The sequence below is a fragment of the Grampus griseus genome (genome assembly GCF_964374135.1).
Source record: "Grampus griseus genome assembly, chromosome: 2".
NCBI lineage: Eukaryota > Metazoa > Chordata > Mammalia > Artiodactyla > Delphinidae > Grampus > Grampus griseus.
In genome coordinates this window covers 58,961,859-58,986,742 of record NC_139018.1, presented here as the reverse complement: position 1 = coordinate 58,986,742, position 24,884 = coordinate 58,961,859, and positions in this window count along the sequence as shown.

The following is a 24,884-nucleotide window of genomic DNA, read 5'->3' as shown; positions in this document are numbered from 1 at the left end:
ATTAAGGATTCTTCAGAATATGTTGGTTATATAACCATGGATATATAAGTAAAAGGATGGCTCTGTAGTCTGACTGCCAGTATCTTTTTTTAGCTCCTCTGTCAGAATTATGCCAGACCTGTACCATTTCGCATAAACACTCATATACTTAGGTATGTGTTTCTGTTGGATAATATATTTTAGAAGTGGAAATAAGGTCTCATAAAGAATGTGTGTGCTTAACTTCAGTGAACACTGCCAAACAGTTTTCCAAAATGTTTGCACAAATTTAAAATCCCACTGGTAGTTAGAGTTCCAGTTGTACCATATCCTCTCCAACACTTTAAAAAATTTTTTTATTGAAGTATAGTTGATTTACAATGTTGTGTTAATTTCTGCTGTACAGCAGAGTGATTCAGTTATACATATATATGTTCTTTTTCATATTCTTTTCCATTATGGTTTTTCACAGGATATTGAATATAGTTCCTTCTACTACACAGTAGGACCTTGTTTTTTATCTTCCACACTTTTTAATTACCTCTTCTGAAGGGTATGTAACAGTATCTTATTGTAGTTTAAATTACATTTCCTAATAACTAATGGAACGTGATGTTAACAGCCTTTCCTCTCACCTCAAGGATAACCTGAGGATTTGACTATTCATTGAATCCTCCTTGCAACATGAACTCAGTGAGTTTATGGGAGTGTATATAGTATCCAATATAAATATTATGTACCAACCTGTACCTCATTGTTGAGACTATTCATTGAATAATAGATTACTGACAAGTGACATGTAATTGATGAGGTAAAGAAAAACTGGAAAATGGCAGCTAGTCATATACTCCTAAAGGGGCTAAAGGGATAGCAATGTGTCTAGAAATGATAGCTTTACAAGTACCCTAGGCCCAGTTGTTCTTCTTCCTTGACTACATGAAACCCAAATGGGGAGTGGGACCTTAAGAATCATACCTGGGAGTTGTAAGCCTCCTGTATGTTGTTACTGTACATGTTGTCTTGTATTCTTTCTTGAGGTTTGGGTTCTGAGTAAAACCTATTGTATCTCATGAATTTGTCCTTCCATAGCTGTATTAGTGTTGGTTGATCAGAGTGGATTATGTAATTTATGAGTTACATAATTTGTGGTCACCTGTTGATACAATCTTAAAACATTTCTATTCAATTTTCTTGTCCATTTTTCTATTGGGTTGTCACCTTCTTCATACCGATTTGAAAAAATTTGCTGTAAATTCTTGATATAAGCCCTTTGGCAGTTATATTTATTCTAAAAAACTTATCCTTGCCTTTTCATTCTCTTTGTAAAGAGGTCAGTCACAGGAAGTTCAAAATTTTAATATATTCTAATTTATTAATATTTTTCATTTTGTTTAGTGCTTCCAGTGTTCTGTTTAATAAATCTTTTACTACTGTAAGGTCATGAAGTTATTCTAGAGTGTTAACTTTTAAAGTCTGTATATTTTACCTTTTACATTTGGATTTGTAATCCACCTGGAATTAATTTTTGTGTGAAATTAAGTAGCAGTAAATTTTCATTTTTCCTATGTGGACCTCAAATTGATCCAGCACCAATTCTTGCAAAAACTGCACTTCTCCCACTTTCTCTATCGTACCCCTTTTATTATAGTTGAAGGGAATATATGGATTTGGGTCTGTTTCTGAATGCTCTTCTCTGTTCTGTTCATTTCTATCCTTGGCTACATCACAGTCTTAATCATTGTTCTTTTGTAGTAAATTTTGTTTTGTGATATGGCAGATCTCCTAACTTTGTTCTTATCCAAAGTTTGTTTGTTTTTCTCTTTGTGGTGCTTTGCATTTCTATATGAATTTTAGAATCAGATTATCCATTTCCATACACATGTATGCATAAAAATATACACACAAACACTGTTAGCATTTGGTAGGGGGTTGCACTGAATTTATAAATTATTTGGGGGAGAATTGACATCTTTACAGTAATGAGACTTCAATCCATAAAAATAGTTTATCCATTCATTTATTTAATTTTTTATACTTTTCTCTCACTTAATAATTTTCCATGTAAAAGTATTATATACCTTTTATTAGCTATATTCCTACATATTTGTTATTTATCGATGCTATTTTTAATGGTATATTTTATAATTTTATCCTCTTGTCATTAATATATAGAAATTCATTTGGTTTTTGTATATCAACCTTTGATTCAACAATCTTCCAATATCCACTCTAATTCTAATGTTTATCTGTAGATTCTTTTGGACTTTCTATATGAACAAATCATATGCTCTACTTAGAGTAACGTTTTTATGACTTCTTTTCTTATCTGTTTGGCTTTAATCTGTTTTTCTTGCCTGTTTGCATTAGCAAAGACCTGCAGTACCTAAATAGAAGTAGCGAAGATGGATTGTGATAGCTTGGGTGTTTTTTAAAATTGTAGTGAAATATGCATAACATAAAATTTACCATATTAATTTTTTTTTTTTTTTGTGGTACGCGGGCCTCTCACTGTTGTGGCCTCTCCTGCTGCGGAGCGCAGGCTCAGCGGCCATGGCTCATGGGCCCAGCCGCTCCATGGTATGTGGGATCTTCCTGGACCGGGGCACGAACCCACGTCCCCTGCATCGGCAGGCAGACTCTCAACCACTGCGCCACCAGGGAAGCCCCATATTAATATTTTTTGAAGTGTACAGTAGTGATAAATGCATTTAAGTTGTTGTGCAGCCATCGCCACCATCAATCTTCAGAACTATTTCATCTTGCAAAACTGAAATTCGGTACCCATTAAACAATAACTCTTGGGCTTCCCTGGTGGCGCAGTGGTTGAGAGTCCGCCTGCCGATGCAGGGGACGCAGGTTCGTGCCCTGGTCCGGGAGGTTCCCACATACCGTGGAGTGGCTGGGCCCGTAAGCCATGGCCACTGAGCCTGCGCGTCGGGAGCCTGTGCTCTGCAACGGGAGAGGCCACAACAGTGAGAGGCCCACATACTGAAAAAAAAAAAAAAGAAAAGAAAAAAAACAATAACTCTCCATTGCTTCCTCCCTTCAGCCCCTGGCAATCACCATTCTACTTTCTGTCTCTATGAATTTGACCTACTTATATAAGTGGAATCAAATAGTATTTGTCTTTTTGTGACTGATTTATTTCACTTAGCATAATATATTCAAAGTTCATGCATGTTGTAGCATATGTCAGAATTTACTTCTTTTTAAAGGCTGAATAATATTCCATTGTATGTATATACCACATTTTGTTTATCCACTTACCTGTTGATGGGTCCTTTGGTTATTTCCACCTTTTTGGCTATTGTGATTAATGCTGCTATGAACAGGTAGCATTACATGTAGCACTGGGTTTTTTTTAAAGCAAACCTTTACTCTCTTTCCGCCATGAATTCATTATACTTTTCTGCTCCATTAATGTTGGGGTTGGTCCTATGAATTGTTTTGACAAATGCAACACTAGTAGATGTGACACAAGCAAAAGCTTTAGAAGAGCTTTCTCAGTGGAACTTGTCTACTTGTACTTCTACCATCATCATGAGAAAAAAATGACTCAAGCAGCTTCCTGGTTTTTGAAGTATGTATGTCATGTTGAATAGACCTAGACAAAACCCCAGATTGAAGGCAAGTTCTTTTGGTGATGATCCACAGTTGTTCAAATACAAATAAATAATTGTTATTTTAAGCCAATAGGTTGGGGAGAGGGGTGTCATGCATCATTATTATGGCAATACCAATTCTTGATATTTTATCATTAAATATGATTGTTGTAAATTATTAGAATAGATATCATTTATCATATTAGAAATTTTCCTTCTAGGTTTACGTTTTTTCCTTTTTAAATAAACAATCTTACTGAAGTATATTTCACATATCATAAAGTTAACACATTTCAAACATTATAATTCAACTATTTTTAGTAACTTTACTTTTCTCTCTTCCTAGCTTTCTAGCTTATTCATTTTCTTTAAATTGGAGTAAAATTGCTTTACAACAATGTGTTAGTTTCTGCTGTACAATGAAGTGAATCAGCTATATGTATACCTATATCCCTTCCCTCTTGAGCCTCCCCCCAACCCACCCCTCCAGGTCATCACAGAGCACTGAGGTGAGCTCCCTGTGTTATACAGAATCTTCCTGCTACTTATCTATTTTACACATGGTAGTGTATTTATGTCAAACCTAATCACCCAATTCGTCCTACTCCCCCTTCCCCCCGCCATGTCCACATGTCTGTTCTCTATGTCTATGTCTCTATTCCTGCCCTGCAAATAGGTTCATCTGCACCATTTTTCTAGATTCCACATATATGTGTTAATATACGACATTTGTTTTTCTCTTTCTGGCTTACTTCACTCTGTGTGACAGACTCTAGGTGCATCCACATCTCTACAAATGACCCAATTTCATTCCTTTTTATGGCTGAGTAATATTCCATTGTATATATGTACCACATCATCTTTATCTATTCATCTATTGTTGGACATTTAGGTTGTTTCCGTGTTCTGGCTGTTGTGCTTTCTAGCTTATTCATGAATGGAAGTTTAGATGTTGAATTCCAAGACATGCCTTTTCTATGTCTATTAAGAAACTTGTAGTTTTTCTTATTTTCTAAATGTGGTGAATTCCATAATTTGAGTTTCATATAAAAAAAGCATTGTAAATGTAATATAAAGACAAGATAGTAGTGCCAAATGGTCCTTATCTATATATCTGTGTATTTAGTATTTATACTTATGAGATATGTTGTATTCTTATTTTTTCCTTTTTGTAATGCCCTTATCTTTCTTAGGTATGCTTACGTGACTAGGCTATTTTGGCCTTCTAACATGGGTTGAAAAACATCACCTTTTCCATGTTTTCAAAGCTTGTTTAAAATTGGTAATAATTCTTCCTTAAATGTGTGATAGAATTAACTGATGACACAAATACATTTTCCTTCTTTCAAAGAAAATTTTGTTTGTGCTGGAAATTAATAAGAGATTTAGGAAAAACAAATACTAATCCTCTGCATAGCTAATGTACAATGCAAATTGAATCCCTAAACTTAGAGGTTCCATTTGATACTGTTAGGGCATTTTTTTTTTTTGACAGCTTTATTGGAGTATAATTGCTTTACAATGATGTGTTAGTTTCTACTTTATGGCAAACTGAATCAGTTATACATATACATATGTTACCATATCTCTTCCCTCTTGCATCTCCCTCCCTCCAACCCTCCCTATCCCACCCTTCTAGGTGGTCACAAAGCACCGAGTAATCTCCCTGTTCTATGCGGCTGCTTCCCACTAGCTATCTATTTTATGTTTGGTAGTGTATATATGTCCATGCCACTCTCTCACATTGTCACAGCTCACCCTTCCCCCTCCCCATATCCTCAAGTCCATTCTCTAGTAGGTCTGTGTATTTATTCCTGTCTTACCCCTAGGTTCTTCATGACATTTTCTTTTGTTAAATTCCATATATATGTGTTAGCTTATGGTATTTGTCTTTCTCTTTCTGACTTACTTCACTCTGTATGACAGATTCTAGGTCCATCCACCTCATTACAAATAGCTCAATTTCCTTTCTTTTTATGGCTGAGTAATATTCCATTGTATATATGTGCCACATCTTCTTTATCCATTCATCCGATGATGGGCACTTAGGTTGTTTCCATCTCCGGGCTATTGTAAATAGAGCTGCAATGAACATTTTGGTATATGACTCTTTTTGAATTATGGTTTTCTCAGGGTATATGCCCAGTAGTGGGATTGCTGGGTTATATGGTAATTCTATTTGTAGTTTCTTGAGGAACCTCCATACTGTTCTCCAAGTGGCTGTACCAATTCACATTCCAATCAGCAGTGCAAGAGTGTTCCCTTTTCTCCACACCATCTCCAGCATTTATTGTTTCTAGAGTTTTTGATGATGGCCATTCTGACTGGTGTGAGACAATATCTCATTGTAGTTATGATTTGCATTTTTCTAATGATTAATGATGTTGAGCATTCTTTCATGTGTTTGTTGGCAGTCTGTATATCTTCTTTGGGTAAATGTCTATTTAGGACTTCTGCCCATTTTTGGATTGGGTTGTTTGTTTTTTTTTATTGAGCTGCATGAGCTGCTTGTAAATTTTGGAAATTAATCCTTTTTCAGTTGCTTCATTTGCAAATATTTTCTCCCATTCTGAGGGTTGTCTTTTGGTCTTGATTATGGTTTCCTTTGCTGTGCAAAAGCTTTGAAGTTTCATTAGGTCCCATTTGTTTATTTTTGTTTTTATTTCCATTTCTCTAGGAGGAGGGTCAAAAAAGATCTTGCTGTGATTTATGTCATAGAGTGTTCTGCCTATGTTTTCCCTCTAAGAGTTTGATAGTTGCTGGCCTTACATTGAGGTCTTTAATCCATTTTGAGCTTATTTTTCTGTATGGAGTTAGGGAGTGATCTAATCTCATACTTTTACATGTACCTGTCCAGTTTTCACAGCTCCATTTATTGAAGAGGCTGTCCTTTCTGCACTGTATATTCCTGCCTCCTTTATCAAAGATAAGGTGATGATATGTGCATGGGTTTACCTCTGGGCTTTCTATCCTGTTCCATTGATCTATATTTCTGTTTTTGTGCCAGTACCATACTGTCTTGATTACTGTAGCTTTGTAGTATAGTCTGAAGTCAGGGAGGCTTATTCCTCCAGCTCCGTTTTTCATTCTCAAGATTGTTTTGGCTATTCGGGGTCTTTTGTGTTTCCATACAAATTGTGAAATTTCTTGTTCTAGTTCTGTGAAAAATGCCAGTGGTAGTTTGATAGGGATTGCACTGAATCTGTAGATTGCTTTGGATAGTAGAGTCATTTTCACAATGTTGATTCTTCCAATCCAAGAACATGGTATATCTGTCCATCTATTTTTATCATCTTTAATTTCTTTCATCAGTGTCTTATAATTTTCTGCATACAGGTCTTTTGTCTCATTAGGTAGGTTTATTCCTAGATATTTTATTTTTTGTTGCAAAAGCAAATGGGAGTGTTTTCTTGATTTCACTTTCAGATATTTCATCATTAGTGTATAGGAATGCCAGAGATTTGTGTGCATTAATTTTGTATCCTGCTACTTTACCAAATTCATTGATTAGCTCTAACAGTTTTCTGGTAGCATCTTTAGGATTCTCTATGTATAGTGTCATGTCATCTGCAAAGAGTGACAGCTTTACTTCTTCTTTTCCGATTTGGATTCCTTTTATTTCCTTTTCTCCTCTGATCGCTGTGGCTAAAACTTCCAAAACTATGTTGAATAAGAGTGGTGAGCGTGGGCAACCTTGTCTTGTTCCTGATCTTAGTGGAAATGCTTTCAGTTTTTCACCATTGAGGACGGTGTTGGCTGTGGGTTTGTCATATATGGCCTTTATTATGTTGAGGAAAATTCCCTCTATGCCTACGTTCTGCAGGGTTTTTATCATAAATGGGTGTTGAATTTTGTTGAAAGCTTCCTCTGCATCTATTGAGATGACCATATGGTTTTTCTCCTTCAATTTGTTAATATGGTGTATCACATTGATTGATTTACGTATATTGAAGAATCCTTGCATTCCTGGAATAAACTGCACTTGATCATGGTGTGTGATCCTTTTAATGTGCTGTTGTATTCTGTTTATTAGTAGTTTGTTTAGGATTTTTGCATCTATGTTCAACAGTGATATTGGCCTGTGGTTTTCTTTCTTTGTGACATCCTTTTCTGGTTTTGGTATCAGGGTGATGGTGGCCTTGTAGAATGAGTTTGGGAGTGTTCCTCCCTCTGCTATATTCTGGAAGAGTTTGAGAAGGATAGGTGTTAGCTCGTCTGTAAATGTTTGAAAGAATTCGCCTGTGAAGCCATTTGGTCCTGGGCTTTTGTTTGTTGGAAGATTTTTAATCACAATTTCAATTTCAGTGCTTGTGATTGGTCTCTTCATACTTTCTGTTTCTTCCTGATTCAGGCTGGGCAGGTTAGGCATTTCTAAGAATTTGTTCATTTCTTCCAGGTTGTCCATTATATTGTCATAGAGTTGCTTGTAGTAATCTCTCATGATCTTTTGTATTTCTGAATTGTCAGTGGTTACTTCTCCTTTTTCATTTCTAATTCTATTGATTTGAGTCTTCTCCCTTTTTTTCTTCATGAGTCTGGCTAATGGTTTGTTAATTTTTTTTTCTCTTCTCAAAAAACAAGCTTTTAATTTTATTGATCATTGCTATCATTTCCTTCATTTCTTTTTCATTTACTTCTGATCTGATCTTTATGAGTTTTTCCTTCTGCTAACTTTGGGGTGTTTTTGTTCTTCTTTCTCTAATTGCTTTAGGTGCAAGGTTAGGTTGTTTATTCGAGATGTTTCCTGTTTCTTAACGTAGGATTGCATTCCTATAAACGTCTCTCTTAGAACTGCTTTTGCTGCATCCCATAGGTTTTAGGTCATCGGGTCTCCATAGTCATTTGTTTCCATGTATTTTTTGATTTCCTCTTTGATTTCTTCAGTGATCACTTCGTTATTAAGTATGTATTTTTTAGCCTCCACATGTTTGTATTTTTTACAGATCTTTTCATGTAATTGATATCTAGTCTCATAGCATTGTGGCCAGAAAAGATACTTGATACAATTTCAATTTTCTTAAATTTACCAAGGCTTGATTTGTGAACCAAAATATGATCTGTCCTGGAGAATGTTCCATGAGCACTTGAGAAGAATGTGTATTCTGTTGTTTCTGGATGGAATTTCCTATACTATCAATTAAGTCCATCTTGTTTAATGTATCATTTAAAGCTTGTGTTTCCTTATTTATTTTCATTTTGGATGATATGTCCATTGGTGAAAGTGGGGTGTTAAAGTCCACTACTATGAATGTGTTACTGTCGATTTCCCCTTTTATGGCTGTTAGTATTTGCCTTATGTATTGAGGTGCTCCTAAGTTGGGTGCATAAATATTTACAATTGTTATATCTTCTTGGATCAATCCCTTGATCATTATAAAGTGGCCTTCTTTGTCTCTTGTAATAGTCTTTAAAGTGTATTTTTTCTGATATGAGAATTGCTACTCTGGCTTTCTTTTGATTTCCATTTGCATGGACTATCTTTTTCCATCCCCTCACTTTCAATCTGTATGTGTCCCTAGGTCTGAAATGGGTTTCTTGTAGACAGCATATATATGGGTCTTATTTTTGTATCCATTTAGCCAGTCTGTGTTATTTGGTGGGAGCATTTAATCCATTTACATTTAAGGTAATTATCGATATGTATGTTCCTATTCCCATTTTCTTAATTGTTTTGGGTTTGTTTTATAGGTCTTTTTTTTTTTCTCTCTTGTGTTTCTTGCCTAGAGAAGATACTTTAGCATTTGTTGTAAAGCTGGTTTGGTGGTGCCGAACTCTCTCAGCTTTTGCTTGTCTCTAAAGGTTTTAATTTCTCCATCAAATCTGAATGAGATCCTTGCTGGGTAGAGTAATCTTGGTTGTAGGTTTTTCTCCTTCATCACCATAAATATGTCCTGCCACTCCCTTCTGGCTTGCAGAGTTTCTGCTAAGAAATCAGCTGTTAACCTTGTGGGGATTCCCTTGTGTGTTGTTGTTTTTCCCTTGCTGCTTTTAGTATGTTTTCTTTGTATTTACTTTTTGACAGTTTGATTAATATGTGTCTTGGCATGTTTGTCCTTGGATTTATCCTGTATGGGACTCTCTGTGCTTCCTGGACTTGATTAACTATTTCCTTTCCAATATTAGGGAAGTTTTCAACTATAATCTCTTCAAATATTTTCTCAGTCCCTTTCTTTTTCTCTTCTTCTTCTGGAACCCCTATAATTCGAATGTTGGTGCATTTAATGTTGTCCCAGAGGTCTCTGAGACTGTCCTCAGTTCTTTTCATCCTTTTTTCTTTATTCTGCTCTGCAGTAGTTATTTCCACTATTTTATCTTCCAGGTCACTTATCCGTTCTTCTGCCTCAGTTATTCTGCTATTGATCCCTTCTAGAGTATTTTTAATTTCGTTTATTGTGTTGTTCATCTTTGCTTGTTTCCTCTTTAGTTCTTCTAGATCCTTGTTAAAGGTTTCTTGCATTTTCTCTATTCTATTTCCAAGATTTTGGATCATCTTTACTATCATTATTCTGAATTCTTTTTCATGTAGACTGCCTAGTTCCTCTTCATTTGTTAGGTCTGGTAGGTTTTTATCTTGCTCCTTCATCTGCTGTGTGTTTTTCTATCTTCTCATTTTGCTTATCTTACTGTGTTTGGCGTCTCCTTTTTGCAGGCTGCAGGTTCGTAGTTCCCGGTTTTTTTGGTGTCTGTCCCCAGTGGCTAAAGTTGGTTCAGTGGGTTGTGTAGGCTTACTGGCGGAGGGGACTAGTGCCTGTGTTCTGGTTGATGAAGCTGGATGTTGTCTTTCTGGTGGGCAGGTCCACGTCTGGTGGTGTGTTTTGGGGTGTCTGTGGACTTATTATGATTTTAGGCAGACTCTCTGCTAATGGGTGGGGTTGTGTTCCTGTCTTGTTTGTTGTTTGGCATAGGGTGTCCAGCACTGTAGCTTGCTGGTCGTTGAGTGAAGCTGGGTGTTGGTGTTGAGATGGAGATCTCTGGGAGATTTTCGCCGTTTGATATTACGTGGAACTGGGAGGTCTCTTGTGGACCAGTGTGCTGAAGTTGGCTCTCCCACCTCAGTGGCACAGCACTGACTCCTGGCTGCAGCACCAAGGGCCTTTCATCCCCACAGCTCAGAATAAAAGGGAGAAAAATTAGAAAGAAAGAGGATAAAAGAAAAGAAAGGCAAAATAAAATAAAGTGATTAAAATAAAAAATAATTATTAAGAAAAAACATTTTTTTTAAAGAAAAAAAACGGACGGATAGAACCCTAGGACAAATGGTGAAAGCAAACTATACAGACAACATCTCACACAGAGCATACACATACACACTCACAAAAAGAGGAAAAGGGGAAAAAATAATAAATCTTCCTGTCAAAGTCCACCTCCTCAATTTGGGATGATTCATTGTCTATTCAGGTATTCCAAAGATGTAGGGTACATCAAGTTGATTGTGGATATTTAATCCGCTGCTCCTGAGGCTGCTGGGAGAGATTTCCCTTTCTCTTCTTTGTTGACACAGCTACCGAGGTTCAGCTTTGGATTTGACCCCGCCTCTGCATGTAGGTCGCCGGAGGGCGACTGTTCTTCGCTCAGACAAGACGTGGTTAAAGGAGCTGCTGATTCGGGGGCTCCGGCTCACTCAGCCTGGGGGGGAGGGACGGGTACTGAGTGCGGGGCGAGCCTGCGGCGGCAGAGGCCGGTGTGACATTGCACCAGCCTGAGGCGCCCCGTGCATTCTCCCAGGGAAGTTGTCCCTGGATCCCGGGACCCTGGCAGTGGCGGGCTGCATAGGCTCCCCGGAAGTGAGGTGTGGAGAGTGACCTGTGCTCGCACATAGGCTTCCTGGTGGCTGCAGCAGCAGCCTTAGCGTCTCATGCCCATCTCTGGGGTCCGCGCTGTTAGCTGTGGCTTGAGCCTGTCTCTGGAGCTCCTTTAAGCAGCGCTCTTAATCCCCCCTCTCCTCGCGCACCAGGAAACAAAGAGGGAAGAAAACGTTTCTTGCCTCTTCGGCAGGTTCAGACTTTTCCCCAGACTCCCTCCCGGCCAGCCATGGCACACTAACCCCCTGCAGGCTGTGTTCACGCTGCCAACCCCAGTCCACTCCCAGCGTTCCGACCGAAGCCCGAGCCTCTACTCCCAGCGAGCAGAGAAGCCTCTCGGGCTGGTCAGTGCTGGTCAGCACGATCCTCTTTGCGGAAATCTCTTCGCTTTGCCCTCTGCACCCTGTGGCTGCGCTCTCCTCCATGGCAGTGAAGCTTCCTCCCTCTGCCACCTGCAGGCTCCGCCTGGGAAGGGACTTCTAGTGTGTGGAAACCTTTCGTTCTTCATGGCTCCCTCCCACTGGTGCAGGTCCCGTCCCTATTCTTTTGTCTCTGTTTATTCTTTTTTCTTTTGCCGTACCCAGGTACGTGGGGAGTTTCTTGTCTTTTGGGATGTCCGAGGTCTTCTGCCAGCATTCAGTAGGTGTTCTGTAGGAGTTGTTCCACATGTAGATATATTTCTCATGTATCTGTGGGGAGGAAGGTGATCTCTGCCTCTTACTATTTTGCCATCTTCCCCTACATACCGGGCCTCCGTCCGCAGGAGTGTTGCGGCTTCAGCCGCTGGGGCCCCTCCAGAGCTGGCAGCCTCAGCGCAGCTGCCCTCCCCTCCAGCTCCGGGGCAGTTCCGTGTTGGCAGAGGGAAGAGACCCTGAGCCAGGAGCATGTTAGGGCATTTATTAGGAAAGATGGGATTCTAAAATTTTAGATGGGGTTTGTGTTAACGAGTACCCAAGACTATCCTCAGGCTTGATGATTCACTAGAATGACTCACAGGACTCAGAAAAAGCTGTTATACTCAGTCATGGTTTATTAAAATGAAAGGATATGTATTAAAATCAGCAATGGGAAAGGACACATGGGGCAATGTCCAAGGCAAGCCAGACACAAGCTTCCAAGTTTTTCTTTCCAGTGGAGTTACACAGGGACACAATTAAATCTTATATCAGTGATGTGTGACAACAAGGGCAAAGTACTGCTAACCAGAGAAGCTGCTCACCTGAGCTTTGGTGTCCAGGTTTTTATTAGGGGTCAGTCATGTAGGCATGTAGCATCCAGTCCCCTGAGCAAAAACAGGTATTCACCTTAAGTCACTTTGTTAGGATAAACTTACCTGGTCACACTAGCCTTAGCATGGCCCAAGGCCCCAGGCATACAAAAATACATTATCAGGTAGAATATTCCAACAGCTCAGAGGATATCTTTCAGGGGATGTCCAAGGGCCAGTCCTGGAGACTTTTTATTTGGAAAAATGTTTTCTAAAAGAGATTTATTTGGAATGTGTGGGGTTTGAGTGACCTAGTCTTGCTAGGTTAGGTATTTCAGGTATAACTTCTTTATGTGTTGGTCTTAAAATCTATTGTATATGATAATAATTTAGCTATATAAAGTTTTTAACATTATTCTTATTGTGCATATTTTCCATATTTTTGACCATACTCTGTCCTTATATTGAAGATTTGTCTCATAAGTAGCATAGAGTGTATCTCCTTTTTTTTGTTCATTTATATTTATTCTTTAGTTCGAAATTTTAGTCCATTTATATTTTTAAAATTACTGAAATATATAGATTAAATTGAACAAAATCTGCAATTTATTTTCCCTTTACTTTTAATGTTATGTGCTTTGTGTTATTCCATTTCCACCCTATATTAACTTGTTAGATACACCATATTTTACTATTTTATTTGTCATCCTAGAAACTAAAATATTAATTCTTGGCATTTTAAGTTTGAAATGTTACAGCTTGTTAAACAATGAAAGGACTTTCAACCCTTTAACTCCCTCTTTTGAGTTATGTCTTATTTGTGTGTGTGTGTGTGTGTGTGTGTGTGTGTGTTTAAATCTGTATACATATTAAACACCACATGGTTAGCTTGGTAATTTATATAATAGTAAGTGTGTATTTGTAAGTTTCTTAAGAAAATTGCCTGGCCATGCTATATAAGAGTTTGATTTTATTACTTTTACAGAAGAAATGTGATCAATTTTCATCTGTAATCAGTTTTGTTCTGCATTTCTTTACTTCATACATTTACCCACACAACTACCCTTTTCTTGGCCTTTATTCCTTTGTTGTCTTTCTTAGCTTTCATCTGGGGTGATTTTCTTGTGCCTGGGAAACACTTATTAGCATTCTTTTCAGTGCAGATTTGCTGGTAATGAATTCTCTCACTTTTTGTTTGTCTGAATATTCCTTTAGGTTGCCTTCATTTCTAAACAATATTTTGTTAATAGAGAATTTTATGTTGAAACATTTTTTCTCTCATTCATTTAGAGTTTTCATTATATTTTATTTTGACATTCCTTATTTCTTTTGAGTAATGTGTTGTTGGTTTTTCTGTTATTCCTTTAGAGGTAATGACTTTATTCCTTGCAGTTTTCTAAGATTTTTTCTTTTTCATTGTTTTTTTCATCAGCTTTATTCTTAAATGCCTAAGTGTGTTGTTATTTCTGTTTATCCAACATGGTATTTAAAAAACTTATTTAATATATGGCTTGATGTCTTTACTCAGTTTGGGAAGTTTCTCAGTGTTTAAATTTTATTCAGCGTTTTTGCACTATTTTATCCTTCAGTCCTTCTGGGTCACTCTTTTCTGAATTTTCCATCTTTTTTGTGTGTTTTTGTGATTAGTCTATATATTTTATTCCAAACAAATTTTTCAGTTCATTAACTCTCTCCTCAAATGTGTATTCCAGTTTATTGAGTGTCTTATTTCAATTATTGTGTTTTCAGTTCTAAAACCTTCCATTTTATTCCTTTTATGGGATAAAAATTCTCTCATGGTATTTAATTCCTTGACATGTTAATCACAGATTTTTTTGAGTCCACGTATGAGAACTCTGTTCTCTTGTAGGACTATTTTTACTGTCTGAGAGTGTTGTTTGTTTGCTTGCTTTGTTTTTTAGTACAGTCTTCTTTAACTTCTATGTGATACTCCTTAATTTCAAGAGTTATTTTAAAGTTACAGTAATCAAGAGAGTATAATATTGATAAAAAATAGGGTAACTGATAAATGGAACAGAATAGAGTCCAGATATGGACTCTCAGTTACATAGTAAATCTGTTTTCAATAAAGATTCTATAGTAGTTTCCTATAGCTCTTGTAACAAATTATCACAACCTTTGTGGCTTAAAAAAATGTATCCTGTTACAGTTCTGGAGGCCAGAAGTCCAAACTGGGTTTCACTGGGTCAAAATCAGGGTGTTGCCAGGGTTGCATTCTCTCCAGGACTCTAGAGGAGGATTGGTTTCCCTGCCTTTTACTGTTTCCAGTGGCTACCTGTATTGCTTGGTTTGTGGCCCTTTCCTCTATCTTCAAAGCCAGTGGCTTAGCATCTTCTCTTTTGGACTCTACTTTTTGTCCCCAATACATGGCCACCTTTTATTCTGTAGTAAAATCTCACCCTCCCTTCTTATAAGAACTCTTGTGATCATACTTAGAGTCCATCTGGATAATCTGAGATAATGTTCCCATCTCAAAATTCTTAAATTAATCTGCAAAGTCTCTTTGTCATATAAGGTGACATTCACAGGTCCCAGGGATTAGGATCTGGATATCTCTGGGGGTCATTAGTCAGCCTATCTAGATGCTAAGGCAATTCGATGGGTTTTTAATATTTTCAGCATACAGTCCTAAAAATATTGGAGAACCATAAACTAGCTAGCTAGCTGGCCAGCCATCTAACCAGCCACTCAAAGGAAGGAAGGAAAGTGGGAAGAATGAAAAGAAGGAAGATCTCTTTACCTGATACCTTATAACATTTTTAACTTACCATGGATCATTGAGTTAAATATGAAAGTTAAAACTATGCAACTTTAAGAAAGATTTCCTAAATATGACAGATTTCCAAAATATGACAAAAACTCATGAGGTATTAAAGAAAAAATCAATAAATTGGACTTCATCAAAATTAAAAACTTCTGCTCTTGGGCTTCCCTGGTGGCGCAGTGGTTAAGAATCCGCTCGCCAAGGCAGGGGACACGGGTTCGAGCCCTGGTCCGGGAAGATCCCATATGCTGTGGAGTAACTAAGCCTGTGCGCCGCAACTACTGAGCCTGCACTCTAGAGCCCGCGAACCACTGCTACTGAGCTCACATGCCACAACTACTGCCCGTGTGCCTAGAGCCGGTACTCCACAACAAGAGAAGCCACAGCATTGAGAAGCCCATGCACTGCAACAAAGAGTAGCCCCCGCTCACTGCAACTAGAGAAAGCCTGCACACAGGAACGAATACCTAATGCAGCCAAAAATAAATAAATAAATTCATTAAAAAAAAATTTTGCTCTCAAAAAATACCATTTTGAAAATGAAAAGACAATCTCCAGACTGGGCATAAATATTTGTAAAACATATATCTGAGAAAGGACTTGTCTAGAATATATAAAAACTCTTATGACTCAATAAGACAAATAACCCAATAAAAATGTGCCATAATTTCAACACTTACTTAACAAAAGAAGATATACTGATGACAAATAAGCACATAAAAAGATGCTCAAAATCATCTAGATCTCCGTATAGGTAAGATTTATTAAGACACCAAATCATAGAATTGTCTCTGTATTCTTTTACACTGAAAAGAAACCTCTGCTTTCTATACCTTCCCCCCAATCACCCTAAAATCCAAAACCTACAATAAGTAATTTCTAACACCTTCCTACTAAGATTCCACACAGATCCCCATGGTGTACATTATTCCTCATAGCAATGAGTAGTAAACCCAATTTGTTAGCTGAAAGGAAGGCATCAGTGGTTAGTGATAGTTTCAAGATTGTGTTTCTGAAGAGAGAGAGAAAGAGGGAGAACCTTCAAAACTCCCACCATCACATCACATCTAACTCTAACATTGACACTAACAACTTCCAACTTATTATATATGTTTCAGTCTAACACTAATGGCCCCTTTTGTGCACTAGAACACATTCACTGTAGCCTACTCAAAACCATTATTCCAGCAAGTCTCCCCTAAGGACTAGCACGGAGCAGCTGGTATCAGCATGGACTCTACAGCTAGATTGCCTGGATTTATATCCCAGCTCTGCCACTCTTTGTATGACCTGGAGTAACTTAGTTACCTTCTCTGTGTCTTGTCTCAATTTTCACATCTTTTAAATATAAGGATATTAATAATACATCATAGTATTGTGAAGAATAAATAAGTTATTTTTTGTAAGTGATTTATAAGAGGGCTTTGTTGATTGTTAGCATGATAATGACTTTAATACATCTCTCTGCATCATCAAATTTCATTCTCTATTAGATCATTTCCATTAATACAAAACATATTTATTTTCTCTCATTTAAAAAATAAACTTCCTCTTAATTCTTCTTTCTCCTCTAGCTAATGCCCCATTTAAAAAATCTCCTTTATAGCCAAATTCCTGGAGAGTTAATTCTACTCCTTGTCTCTAAATCCTTTTCTCCCAGTCTCAGGTTTTGGCCCCCACCATGCCTCTGAATTTGTTCTTCTCAAAGTTACAAATCACCCCCTGCCCATTTTGTAAATACAATGGTTAATTCTCAATTTTTATTTTACCTGCACTATTAGTGTTGTGTATAGTTATAGAGTTAATTTCTCCCCTCTCTTAGATATTCTTTCTTTACTTGGCTTCAAGTACTCCATACACTTCTGCCATTTCATTGGTCCCTTTTTATAGTTATTTCCTTTCTCCCTGGATTTTTAATGTTGGTGAGTGCCAGGTCCTCATCATTGTTCCCTTTCTCTAAGTGTCCTCACTCTCTTCGTGAGCTCATATCTTCCAGTGACTTTTAATATCATCACATGCCAGTGCCTCTTAAATATGCATTTTTGCCCAAACCCATCTCCCAAAGTCTAGGATAATAATAGACCAATACCCTCCTGAACACACCCAATTCAAACTAATTGGACCTCAATATCTTGATCTTCCCTCACCAGATATGTTCAGCCAATTACTCCCTCTACCCCCAATTTTACTTGTTCTCTATACTTCGAGTTGTTCAGGATAACTTGGTGTTACCCTTGACTCCTTTCTTTCTCTCATACCCCATATCAAATCCTGTTGCTCCTGCCTTTTCTTTCTAACACCTTTACTTGAGTATAATTACTTTACAATGGTGTGTTCATTTCTGCTGTATAACAAAGTGAATCAGCTATACATATACATATATCACCTTATACCCTCCCTCTTGCATGTCCCTCTCACCCTCCCTATCCCACCCCTCTAGGTGGTCACAAAGCACCAAGCTGATCTCCCTGTGCTATATGGCTGCCTCGCACTAGCTATTTTATATTTGGTAGTGTATATATGTCCATGCCACTCTCTCACTTCCTCACAGCTTACCCTTCCCCCTCCCCGTGTCCTCAAGTCCACTCTCTATGTCTGCATCTTTATACCTGCCCTGCCCCAAGATTCTTCAGAACCTTTTATTTTTTTAGATTCCACCTCAGTACAAATAAGTCAATTTCGTTTCTTTTTTATGGCTGAGTAATATTCCATTGTGTATATGAGCCACATCTTCTTCATCCATTCATCTGTCTATGGGCAAATGTTGTTTCCATGTCCTGGCTATTGTAAATAGAGCTACAGTGAACATTGTGGTACATGACTCCTTTTGAATTATGGTTTTCTCAGGGTATATGCCCAGTAGTGGGATTGCTGGGTTGTATGGTAGTTCTACTTTTAGTTTTTCAAGGACCCTCCATACTGTTCTCCATAGTGGCTGTATCAATTTACATTCCCACCAACACGGCAAGAGGGTTCCCTTTTCTCCACACCCTCTCCAGCATTTATTGTTTGTAGGTTTTCTGATGACAGCCATTTTGACTGGTGTGAGGTGATATCTCATTGTAGTTTTGATTTTAATTTCTCTAATGATTAGTGATGTTGAGCATCCTTTCATGTGTTTGTTGGCAATCTGTATATCTTCTTTGGAGAAATGTCTATTTAGGTCTTCTGCCCATTTTGGGGTTGGGTTGTTTGTTTTTTTTGATATTGAGCTGCATGAGCTGCTTGTAAATTTTGGAGATTAATCATTTGTTAGTTGCTTCATTTACAAATATTTTCTCCCATTCTGAGGGTTTTTTCTTCTTTATGTTTTCCTTTTCTGTGAAAAAGCTGTTAAGTTTCACTAGGTCCAATTTGTTTATCTTTGTTTTTATTTCTATTTCTCTAGGAGGTAGGTCAAAAAGGATCTTGCTGTGATTTATGTCATAGAGTGTTCTGTCTATGATTTCCTCTAATAGAGTGTCTGGCCTTATATTTAGGTCTTTAAACCATTTTGAGTTTATTTTTGTATATGGTGTTAGCGAGTGTTCTAATTTCATTCTTTTACATATAGCTGTCCCGATATCCCAGCATCACTCATTGAAGAAGCTGTCTTTTCTCCATTGTGTATTCTTGCCTCATTTATCAAAAATGAGGTGACCATAGGTGCATGGGTTTACCTCTGGGCTTTCTATCCTGTTCCATTGATCTATATTTCTGTTTCTGTGCCAGTACCATACTGTCTTCATTACTGTAGCTTTGTAGTATAGCCTGAATTCAGGGAGCCTGATTCCTCCAGCTCCGTTTTTCTTTCTCAAGATTGCTTTAACTTTTCGGGGTCTTTTGTGTTTCCATACAAATTGTGAAATTTTTTGTTCTAGTTCTGTGAAAAATGCCATTGGTAGTTTGATAGGGATTGCACTGAATCTGTAGATTGCTTTGGGTAGTACAGTCATTTTCACAATGTTGATTCTTCCAATCAAAGAACATGGTCTATCTCTCCATTTGTGTGTATCATCTTTAATTTCCTTCATAAGTGTCTTATAGTTTTCTGCATACAAGTCTTTTGTCTCCTTAGGTAGGTTTATTCCTAAGTATTTTTTTCTTTTTTTGCAATGGTAAGTGGGAGTGTTTCCTTAATTTCTCTTTCAGATTTTTCATCATTAGTGTATAGGAATGCAAGAGATTTCTGAGCATTAATTTTGTATCCTGCTACTTTAGCAAATTCATTGATTAGCTCTAGTAGTTTTCTGGTAGTCTTAGGAGTCCCTATGTATAGTATCATGTCATCTGCAAACAGTGATAGTTTTACTTCTTCTTTTCTGATGAAGTGGGCATCCTTATCTTGTTTCTGATATTGGTGGAAATGGTTTCAGTTTTTCACCCTTGAGAATGATGTTGGCTGTGGGTTTGTCATTTATGGTCTTTATTATGTTGAGGTAAGTTCCCTCTATGCCTACTTTCTGGAGGGTTTTTTATCATAAATTTGTGTTGAATTTTGTCAAAAGCTTTTCCTGCATCTATTGAGATTACCATATGGTTTTTCTCCAATTTTTTAATATGGTTTATCACATTCATTGACTTGTGTATATTGAAGTATCCTTGCATTCCTGGGATAAACCCCACTTGATTATGGTGTATGATCCTTTCAATGTGCTGTTGGATTCTGTTTCCTAGTAGTTTGTTGAGGATTTTTGCATCAATGTTCATCAGTGATACTGACCTGTAATTTTCTTTGTGATATTTTTGTCTGGTTTTGGTATCAGGGTGATGGTGGCCTCGTAGAATGAGTTTGGGAGTGTTCCTCCCTCTGCTACAGTTTGGAAGAGTTTGAGAAGAATAAGTGTTAGCTCTTCCTTAAACATTTGATGGAATTAATCTGTGAAGCCCTCTGGCTCTGGGCTTTTGTTTGTTGGAAGATTTTTAATCACAATCTCAATTTCAGTGCTTGTGATCAGTCTGTTTATATTTTCTATTTCTTCCTGGTTCAGTCTCAGAAAGTTGTGGTTTTCTAAGAGTTTGTCCATTTCTTCCAGGTTGTCCTTTGTTGGCATATAGTTGCCTGTAGTAATCTCTCATGACTCTTTTTATTTCTGCAGTGTCAGTTGTTACTTCTCCTTTTTCATTTCTAATTGTACTGATTTGGGTCTTCTCCCATTTTATTTTTATGAGTCTGGCTAATGGTTTATGAATTTTGTTTATCTTCTCAAAGAACCAGCATTTAGTTTTATTGATGTTTTTTATTGTTTACTTCATTTCTTTTTCATTTCTTTCTGATCTGAGCTTTATGATCTCTTTCCTTCTACTAACTTTGGGATTTTTTTGTTCTTTTTTCTCTGATTGTTTTGGGTGCAAAGTTAGGTTGTTTATTTGAGATGGTTTTGTTTCTTGAAGTAGGATTGTATTGCTATAAAATTCCCTCTTAGAACTGCTCTTGCTGCATCCTATAGGTTTTGGGTTGTGTTTTTATTGTCATTTGTTTCTAGGTATTTTCTGATTTCCTCAGTGATCTCTTGGTTATTTAGTAGTGTATATTGTTTTGCCTCCATGTGTTTGTATGTTTTACCTTTCTTTTTCCTGTGATTGATATCTAGTCTCATAATGTTGTTGTCTGAAAAGATACTTCATATGATATCAATTTTCTTAAATTTATGGAGGCTTGATTTGTGACCCAAGATATGATCTATCCTGGAGAATATTCCATGAGCACTTGAGAAAAATGTGTATTCTGTTGTTTTTGGATGGAATGTCCTATAAATATCAGTTAAGTCCATCTTGTTTAATGTATCATTTAAAGCTTGTGTTTCCTTACTTATTTTCATTTTGGATGATCTATCTATTGGTGAAAGTGGGGTGTTAAAGTCCCCTACTATGATTGTGTTACTGTTGACTTCCCCTTTTATGGCTGTTAACATTTGCCTTGTGTATTGAGGTGCTCCTATGTTGGGTGCATAAATATTTACAACTGTTATATCTTCTTGGATTGATCCCTTGATCATTATGTAGTGTCCTTCTCCGTCTCTTGTAATAGTCTTTATTTTAAAGTGTATTTTGTCCGATATGAGAATTGCAACTCCAGCTTTCTTTTGATTTCCATTTGCATGGAATATCTTTTTTATCCTCTCACTTTCAGTCTGTATGTGTCCCTAAGTCTGAAGTGGGTCTCTTGTAGACAGCATATATATGGGTCCTGTTTTTGTATCCATTCAGCCAGTCTGTGTCTTTTGCTTGGAGCATTTAATCCATTTACATGTAAGGGAGTTATTGATATGTATGTTCCTATTACCATTTTCTTAATTTTTGGGGGTTTGTCATTATAGGTCTTTTCCTTCTCTTGTGTTTCCTGCCTAGAGAAGTTCCTTTAGCATTTGTTGTAAAGCTGGTTTGGTGGTGCTGAATTCTCCTAGCTTTTGCTTGTCTGTAAAGGTTTTAATTTCTCCGTCGAATCTGAATGGGATCCTTGCTGTGTAATCTTTTTTTTGTGGCCTCTCCCATTGCGGAGCACAGGCTCTGGACGCGCAAGCTCACTGGCCATGGCTCACAGGCGCAGCCGCTCCGCGGCATGTGGGATCTTCCTGGACCGAGGCACGAACCCGTGTCCCCTGCATCGGCAGGTGGACTCTCAACCACTGCGCCACCAGGGAAGCCCTGGGTAGAGTAATCTTGATTGTAGGTTTTTCCCTTTCATCACTTTAAATATTTCCTGCCACTCCCTTCTGGCCTGCAGAATTTCTGCTGAAAGATCAGCTGTTAACCTTATGGGGATTCCCTTGTATGTTATTTGTTGTTTTTCCCTTGCTGCTTTTAATAATTTTTCTTTGTATTTAATTTTTGATAGTTTTATTAATATGTCTTGGTGTGTTTCTCCTTGGATTTATCCTGTATGGGACTTTCTGTGCTTCCTGGACTTGATTAACTATTTCCTTTCCCATATGAGGGAAGTTTTCAACTATAATTTCTTCAAATGTTTTCTCAGTCCCTTTCTTTTTCTCTTCTTCTTCTGGGACCCCTGTAATTTGAATGTTGGTGTGTTTATTGTTGTTTCAGAGGTCTCTGAGACTGTCCTGAATTCCTTTCATTCTTTTTTCTTTATTGTGCTCTGCAGTAGCTTTTTCCACTATTTTATCTTCCAGCTCACTAATCCGTTCTTCTGCCTCAGTTATTCTTCTGTTGTTTCCTTTTAGAGAATTTTAAATTTCATTTATTGTGTTTTTCATCATTGTTTGTTTGCTGTTTAGTTCTTCTAGGTCCTTGTTAAACATTTCTTGTATTTTCTGGATTCTGTTTCCAAGATTTTGGATCATGTTTACTATCATTACTCTGAATTTTTTTTCAGGTAGACTGCCTATTTTCTCTTCATTTGCTTGCTCTGGTGGGGTTTTACCTTGCTCCTTCATCTGCTGTGTGTTTGTCTTCTCAGTTTGCTTAACTTGCTGTGTTTGGTGTCTTCTTTTCACAGGCTGCAGGTTCATAGTTCTCATTGTTTTTCATTTCTGGCCTAGTGGCTAAGTTTGGTTCAGTGGGTTGTGTAGGCTTCCTGCTGCAGGGGCCTGGTGCCTGTGTTCTGGTGGATGAGGCTGGATCTTGTCTTTCTGGTGGGCAGAACCACATCCAGTGGTGTGTTTTTGGGTGTCTGTCACCTTATTATGGTTTTAGGCACCCTGTCTGCTAATGGGTGGGGTGTGTTCCTGTCTTGCTAGTTGTTCAGCTTTGGGTGTCCAGCACTGTAGCTTGCTGGTTGTTGAGTGGAGATGGGTCTTAGGGTTGAGATGGAGATCTTTGGGAGAGCTTTTTCCATTTGATATTATGTGGAGCTGGGAGGTCTCTGGTGGATCAGTGTCCTGATCTCGGCTCTCCATCCTTAGAGGCACAGGCCTGACATGCGTCCGGATCACCCAGACACTGTCAGCCACATGGCTCAGAAGAAAAGGGAGAGGAAAAGAAAGACAGAAAAAAAAACAAAGTTATTAAGATAAAAAATTTTAAAAATTATTAAAAATAAAAAATATTAAAAAGAAAAAAGAGAGCCATCAAATCAAAAAACAAATCCACCAATGATAGCAAGTGCTAAAAACTATACAAAAAATAAAAAATGAAAAAAAACCAGACAGAACCCTAGGACAAATGGTAAAGGCAAAACTATATAGATAAAATTACACAAAGAAGCACACACATACACACTCACCTAGAGAGAAAACGGGAAGAAATTTGTATGTCTTTTGGGAAGTCTGAGGTCTTCTGCCAGCATTCAGTAGGTGTTCTGTAGGAGTTGTTCCATATCTAAATACATGGAGATTTATTTCTGATGCATTTTTTTGGGAGGAAGGCGATCTCCATGTCTTACTCCTCTGCCATCTTGAAAGTCTCCTGCTCCTGCCTTTAAAACATATCTAGACCGTGACTGCTTCTCATCCTATCCATTGTTACTACTTGGTGCAATGTCTCATCAGAAGTTCTTGCCTGAATTTCTATAATAGCCTCCGAACTGGTAGTCCTGCTTCTACCCTTGACCACTGAAAAATGCAACTCAGATCACATTACCTCTCTACTCAAATCATTATCATTTTATTCAAAGTCCTTAAAATTATCTATGAATCCTTATCTCTTCTCTCTGCTTCCCCCTACCTAGCCAAGTCATGTTTCTGATCTCTTCCCCAGTTGGTTTTCTTCTTCTCTTTTTTGTTTGTTTACACTTTAGTCACATTGGTCTCCTTGCCATATTTTGAACATTATTGGAAAGCACCCATCGTATTGCGTTTGTACTGCAGCATCTGTCTTCTCCACATAGCCACATGGCTAACTCCCTAACAGTTTTCAAGTGATAGCTCTAATTTCACCTCCACAATGAGGCCACTTTCTCTCCTACCCTGTTTAATACTGCAGCTGTTCTTTTTATGTAGGTATATCTTCATTCTCTTTACTCTGCTATTCTTTGTCATTTTTATAGCACTTAAACACTAATATATTGTACAGTTGACTTATTCATTGTTTTAGTTATTTTATTTTCTGTCTCCCTGCTGGAATATATGTGCTGTAAGAGTACAAATATTTACATATTTTTCACTAATATATCTCAAGAACCTGATTAAGTACATGTAATAAATATTTACTAAATGAATGAATAAAAATAAAGGGGTGAAAAGGAGATCTGAAACATTGTCTTCCCCTTCCCCTCAACTATATTACTTTACTATCTATCTTTGTCTAGGAAGTCCAGTAAAAGCTTATAATATTTGGGTGAGCAAGAACAAGGGATGTAACAACCACCTCATCATTGACTGACAAATGCAGACTACTTGTGATTTGATGTATATGAGGGTTTTGATTATCTCCTACAAATTAGTAGTCTAAAGAACTATTTCTTTAAACTTCTTTATTGCTTAACAGAGTTTATTACATTTCCAAACATTAATAATTCTGGTTTAAACTTTACATGTCTCTTCAAATTTATTTACTTCACAGTCTAAGTGTGGCGTATCAAGAAGCCAGTGTGTTGTATAAGCATCTACTTTCTGTTCGTGCAAGACAGA